This window comes from Ictalurus punctatus, chromosome 7 (genome assembly GCF_001660625.3).
Source record: "Ictalurus punctatus breed USDA103 chromosome 7, Coco_2.0, whole genome shotgun sequence".
NCBI classification, from domain to species: domain Eukaryota; kingdom Metazoa; phylum Chordata; class Actinopteri; order Siluriformes; family Ictaluridae; genus Ictalurus; species Ictalurus punctatus.
The window spans coordinates 31,266,612-31,274,131 of NC_030422.2; positions in this window are offsets into that span (position 1 = coordinate 31,266,612).

Below are 7,520 nucleotides of genomic sequence, written 5' to 3' on the forward strand. Positions count from 1 at the left end.
TAAAAACAAATGAAAGAACAACACATCACACTTTTCATCCATGTATAATTGTTACATTTAATCTAACATTTAATGTGTTGAATGGCTGCAAAAAAGGTTAGTTACAGTGTAACAGTTCTCCATTCTTTAGTTAATAAGCCATATAATCATGTTACTGATTACTGTTTCTTTTTTTTTGTCCTGAAAAATCCCCCAAGTTGAATAACGTACAGCTAAAGTTAAAGTTACAGCTCTGCCTCTGTCTCCACTGAAGACTTTTTCAATAAATCTTAAATAAATGTCTCTATACAGAAAACTTCTCCATAGGAACACCTTGGACAATTAGCAATTGGCCTTGGATCTCACCAGCTACAGATTGCAAATATCTTTCAGATGTATATTTTTAAAATAACAAAGTAATATCTAATAAATTATAGAATAATATGGAATTGCAAAAAGTATTTTTTTCACACTCCTAAAACCTGCAATATGTGACAAATCATGACCTACCTCTCTCTGTAATCTTGACTGGATCACTGAGCTCTGTGTAGATTTTTCCCAGCACGCTTTGCCTACGTGCTAAACACATATACACCATTTCTTCTGCATTATTGACTGTCATGTTGAGTGTGTTGGTGTCAGTAACTATAGTGTCCAGAAGCTGCATATACTGATTATATTTGTACCAGTAAAACTCCCGTCCAGTCGACTGCAGCTCACAGGTCAGAGTGATGGTGTCTCCAGTGTAGACGGAGCTCTGAGGATTCACTCTCACAGTCGGTGTGGGTTTTTCTGTTGGTATGAAATGATAAAGGTGTCAGAACTGCTTTTCTCTTTACAACATAAGCAGTAGATTCACTGTGCTTTAACATATGCTTTGTGTCTAAAACAAACATTTAGATTTAACAATTGATACAATATGATACAGTTGTATGTATTCTTATATGGTTTGTATGCAGTATTTTGTCTCAGTTATTTAAAAATAATTGATTTAAAATGACTTTCTTTCTTTAGAGCTATAAAAAACTGTTAATAATGTATTAACAAATCGACCAATTCTGCACAACCCTCTCTCTCCCAATACAAATCAAACATGTACACAACATAAAGAATTATAAATATATATAAATCACCTTGAGGATGTGATACTTGTATAAGTGAAATCAGCACTAAAAAGGGAACAGGATCAGAGAACAAGACAAAAACATGGAACTGATTCAGTATGGAACACAGTCTAGCACATTTTAGATACAACAAATATAGTAAAAATACACAGTGGGTAGAAAAAGAATAATAGTACCTCTGTTTTTCATTTACAGAATTTGGCAGACACCCTTATCCAGAGCGACTTACAATTATCTCATTTTTATACAACTGAGCAGTTGAGGGTTAAGGGCCTTGCTCAAGGACCCAACAGTGGCAGTGTTGAGATTTGAATTCACAACCTTCTAATCACAGGTCCAACATCTAAACCACTGCTACCACTTCCCTGATGCAGTTTATGTAGACCACTACTTTACAGAACCTGCCACAACTAAATATTCACATTTTGTGTGTTAATTTCCTATCCACTGTGTATTTTACGTTATTTCTCTTTATTGCCTTTCACCACATATGCATCAGATACTATTATTGAAATGTGATACTCTTAGCACTGGGACATAAAACCAACAGATGGTTACACTGTAACATTCTGCACATGTTCTAATTACACAATAAACTCATCACTCAGGACATTCAGACTGCAGATGAACAACTTTATATCCCACCACTCACTCTAATGAAGACACAAAGAGAACATTTACTCACAGAGCATCACAGCGAGTGGACTGAACTCCATCCTGTCTCTCTAATGACTGACTGACTGATAGAGCAGTGGTGTGTGTTAAAGCTTTTACAGTTTCTATTTCTATTGCTGTCAAATCACACTACTAAGAAAAAGAGACAGAGATGAGTGTATGTGAGTGCACTTTAACTTCTTTATTTTTAGTACAGACAGACTCTGTATCTGCTCTTCCTTCCTCTTTACCGAAAACAAATTTAACAGCTGCTGTTTCTCTCTAACACCCACATATAAAATCGGACAAAGTGACAAGAGAAGAAATACATATTTATTTTGATTAATACCTATGATTAATTTGATTAATTTAGCAAAGAACAAGGAAATCATCATTCTACTGGATGAACGAGTACACTGATTATCATATTTGAACACAAGTGCCACCTCCTATCTTCCATGCCACCATCTTCTTCACGTCACCCCATCTTACCTCATCCATTTCAGTTATCTATTTCAGTTACCTTTTTCTTGTCCTTGCCTGTCTGGACCTGTCTGGGTCAAGTCTCCAAACAGGGAAGTACTGTCTGAACAGTCAGTACTTTCTCCCAAAAATGTACAACTCCCTAATATCATAAATTTCAATTCCACATTTTCTTAAGACAACCTGTTCTTTCTCAGATTTGAACTGCTATGTTCACAGTTAGTATGTTAGTAATCTTATTTTTCTGCATAATAGTGAGCACTTTTTGTGTGTTTTCCCCACATGCTGATGAGAGGAGAAGACAGTGGTCATGGTGACGGTTGAAAAGTCAAACCAAAATGTCTCTGACGCCCTCTAGTGGTAATTACAGTACATTTTAAATTCTGGCTTTATCCCTTATCCACAATGTAATGGATTTTAAAATAAATAAAAACCAAAAAACCCTCTTTAACATACATGTGATCACCCTTTCAGTCTGCTCATGTACACTAGAAGAGTGTGTTGGCTAAGCTAAAACGGCAATCATTCAGTTAACTTAAAATATACATTTATTTACGTTTGTTTAATTAAATTTGTATTTTTATTTACAAAAGTATTTTATGTAAATTACCAGCATATTTTTCTAATTAACGTGAATTACATTCATTTGCCATATTTTCACAGAAGGAAGTGGTCCCCTCCCCCTTTCTCTTCTCTGTTGGTACAGTCCAGTCAGCTAGAAGCCAGAAAGGTTGCATTTTATATGAAATTTCCACTAAAACAACGTACCTTATTGTGACCTTATTGTGATTTGTTGTATCATAGTTTTAAGCATTTCTAACACCGCAGCTCTAACTAACATCGTCATTTATTTCCTTATTCTACCTTTTCATTTTTACTCTGTGAAGCGCGCGCTAATTTAGTTGTCATACTTTAGCCGTGTTGCTAATGAAACAAAACAATAGTGTATGATATCCACGGTATAAACGTTTAAAAATAGCGTTTTAATGTTTTAAAACACTGTTCTAATTATTATTTGTTACTTCTAACTCGGTAACCCAGGGGTTTTCCTGTGTAGTTAGAAAATGCGGTTGTCACGATCTCGCCGACAGATGGCGCTGTGGCGACGACGTGCACAGCCGTGTTATATACAGTATACTTTTGTACATCAAGCGAGTATGTGAATGTAATTTGTCCTTCATGGTGTGAATAGTAATTATTTTTCCTTTATATTACAGGATCTGTATGCAGTTTAGTCATGTTCATTTCATTCAGCTTTATTGGGTATGTATGCAGGTATGTAAACTATATTTAATTCACATGTATGATAAAACGATGATTATGATTAGTCCTGTGCACAACCTGAAACCAGTACCATGAAGGAAAGAAGGTCTGTATGTAGTGTGTGGAGATATCTTCATCCACATTATTATGTCTAGTAAAATTGTAACCAGAATACATTGAGGTGTACAACAGTATACTGTATATGACATGGCTGTGCACGTCGTCGCCACAGCGCCATCTGCCGGTGATGTAAGTGATATTCTTCCTCACATAAGAGGCAACTAAAAAATATAGGAGCTGTGATGTTATCTGTTTAAAAAAAAAGTAATTTATTCATCTTCATTAGCCGCTTTATCATGGTCATAGTTGCAATGAATTTAGAGCATATCCGGTTGCATTAGACCATGCACACATACAGTACACTCATACACACGCATACACACTCATACATACACACTCATACACACACATTCACAGAGTGGGCGGCTGTGGCTCTGGTGGTAGAGCAGGTTTTCCACTAATCATCCAGGGTTGGCGGTTTGATTCCCGGCCCATGTGACTCCACATGCTGAAGTGTCCTTTGGCAAGACGCTGAACTGAACAGTTCATCAGTTGCCATCAGTTGCCACAAACTTGCCATCAGTTGCTCCTGATGGCAAGTTAGTGCCTTGCATGGCAGCTCTGCTATCATTGGTGTGTGAGTGTATGGGTGAATGAGAACCAGTGTAAAGCGCTTTCGAACAGCTAAGGTTAAAAAAGTGCTATATAAGTGCGGACCATTTACACCAAGGGGTATTTCGGAGTAGCCAATCCGCCTACCTGCATGTGTTTTTGAAAAGTAGGAGGAAACCCACACGGACACGTGGAGAATACGCAAAACTCCACTCAGACATCAGCCTGAGCTCAGGATCGATCCAGGAGCTCTGAAGTGACCACACTACCTGCTGTACCATCATACGCCCCCTATAAAACCAGTCTAATTAATTATGCACCTTCGTAGACAATTTTCCCTTCAAAACAGTTTCTGGTTTGAGAATTCAGTCATGATGTCACATATTAAAATACATGCTGTGTTACGTTGATATTTTGTATTTCTTTAACATTGTCTACATTAAACACTTCAACACAACAGGGTGACAGGCTGGTTCTCTGCTCTCTAGAAGATAGGGCCAGTGGCAGGTTTTGTGATATTTTTATTTATATGCATTAAATATTCTACCGTAAAATGAAATACTTGTATTCAGCTGTATGTGACTTTTACAGCAGGTTATGGTGTTCAGGTGTTTAGTCACACACATGTTACAATCTGTGTTTACCACATGTTATAATTAATATTTACATTATTAGTATTGGAATTTGTACTTTTTTAAGTGAATCTACATAGTTTTAATGCTACAAGTATATAAGATTTTATTATAGTGATCATTTGAGTTCTCTGGCTTCAGACATGCACTGTACATTTTTATTTAATTTCACATAATTTAATTTTAGTGAGCATTTCTACACTTCTAACCGTGTTTCCACAGCAGGTATATAAGAACTCCTAGTTCTACTCTCTCTCTTTACTCTCCTCTGATTTTACAGTGCTGAAAGTCCACCATAAATGAATGCAGACATGACATTGTGCCTGTAGAGGGCACTCAGTCTTTTAAAACCATGTGGTGGATAAAAGAGCATCGAAATGCACAATTGGCTCGTGCAAACGTGTTTGTGCTTTCATTTTGGTTGTTAGGACAAATTGGGATTTTCTTTTTACCCTTTTGCACTGTTTAAGAAATCAAAATGCAGATGAAAAGAAGGTGACTTAGATTTCTAAAATATAAGAATTTGTCTCCAGCCTGGATTTCTTAAAGGTATTCAATCATATTGAATAAAAATCCTGATTTTCTTTTACGAGTCAATGTCCAGAGGACTGTTTAAAGGATTAAACCTTTATTTTTTAACAGAGTTAACAATGCTGACAGGGAGTGGACTGAGCTACATCCTGTGCCTGTAATGTGTGTTTAAAAAAAGTTCAAACTGAAACTTGCACCACACAAGATGCGTCTTAGCAAAACCACAAATGGGGAAGTACAAAAAAGGGACTTTTTCACTACTCTCTTGGGTACGGTAACATCATAAATGTTAATAATAAGTTATTAACATCATGAGTATCTCACATGGTCATCAGTATTTAAAGCAGTGGGCTTTGTTCTGTTTATGGTATGAAATTTATGGCATCAATTTCAGCTTCTCCCAATCATATGCTAAAGTATCAGCATTACTTTTCTTGTATATTTTAAATGTAATGTGAATGTAACACAGAAACACACCTCCTCCTCCCTCAGAGTTTAAACTCACTCAGCCCAACTAGAGCAGAAACCGAAACACCAAATTCAATGTGACAATCACAATGACTGGATTTTTTCGCTGCTCATTTATGAAGCATGGGGTCGGGCGAACACGCTGGATCTTGTTTACACAAACATCCCCGGGCGTACAGGGCGGAGCCCCGCCCCCACTTCGGCTACTCAGACCACATTTCTGTTATGCTAATCCCAGCATACAGAACGCTTGTCAGACGCTCCAAACCGGTTTTGAAGCAGGTGAAAGCCTGGCCAGCAGGAGCCATCTCTGTGCTTCAAGACTGTTTTGAGCACACTGACTGGGACATGTTCAGAGAGTCTGCAACTGACAGCAACTCCACCAACTTGGAGGAATACACTGAGTCAGTGACCAGCTACATCAGCAAGTGCACTGATGACATCACCGTCTCCAAGACCATCACCACACGATCCAACCAGAAGCCGTGGATGACTGCGGAGCTGCGAGCACTACTGAGGATCCGAGACTCCGCCTTCAGGGTAGGTGATAAAGCAGCCCTAAGAACAGCAAGGGCCAAACTGTCCCAGGACATCAGAGAGGCAAAGCGTGCACACACCAAGAAAATCCACAGTCACTTCACGGAGAGTGGCGACACTCGGCGTATGTTGCAGGGCATTCAGGCAATCAGCATCTACAGGACAACATCACTCGCCTGTGACAGTGATTCCTCCCTTCCAGATGCGCTGAACAACTTCTACGCTCAGTTTGAGGCACAGAATGACGTGGCAGCAAGGAAGACCACCCCTCCTCCCAACAACCAGTTGCTGTTCTAACCACGGCTGACGTGAGGAAAACTCTACGCAGTGTCAACCCACGGAAAGCTGCTGGACCAGACAACATTCCCGGCAAAGTGCTCAGAGGATGTGCAAATCAGCTAGCAGATGTTTTCACTGACATCTTTAACATCTCCCTGAGCAGCGCCATCGTTCCAATGTGCTTCAAGGCTACCACCATCATCCCCTTGCCGAAGAAGTCTCCAGTGTCCTGCCTCAATGACTACCGTCCCGTTGCACTTACATCCATCATCATGAAGTGCTTCGAGAGGCTCGTCATGAGGCACATCAAGACCCTGCTGCCCCACTCACTGTACCCACTGCAGTTCGCGTATCGCACCAACCGCTCAACAGATGATGTCATCGCCACCACCTTACATCTGGCCCTCACAAGGACAAGAAGGACACCTACGTTCGAATGTTGTTCATAGACTTCAGTTCAGCAAACAACACAATCATTCCTCAGCACTTGATTGGAAAGCTGAATCTACTGGGCCTGAACACCTCTATATGCAACAGGATCCTGGACCTCTTGACTGGGAGACCTCAATCAGTTCGGATCAGGAACAACATCTCCAGCACCACCACGCTTAGCACTAGCGCCCCCCAGGGCTATGTGCTCAGTCCACTGCTGTTCACTCTGCTGACTCACAACTGTGCAGCAATGCACGGCTCCAATCACATCATTAAGTTCTCCGATGACACGACATGTTGGGTCTCATCAGCAAGAACGACGAGTCAGCATACAGAGAGGAGGTGCAGCAGCTAATGGACTGGTGCAGTGCCAACAACCTGTCTCTGAATGTGGACAAAACAAAAAAGATGCTTGCTGACTTCAGGAGAGCACGGAGCGACCACTCTTCACTGAACATCGATGGCT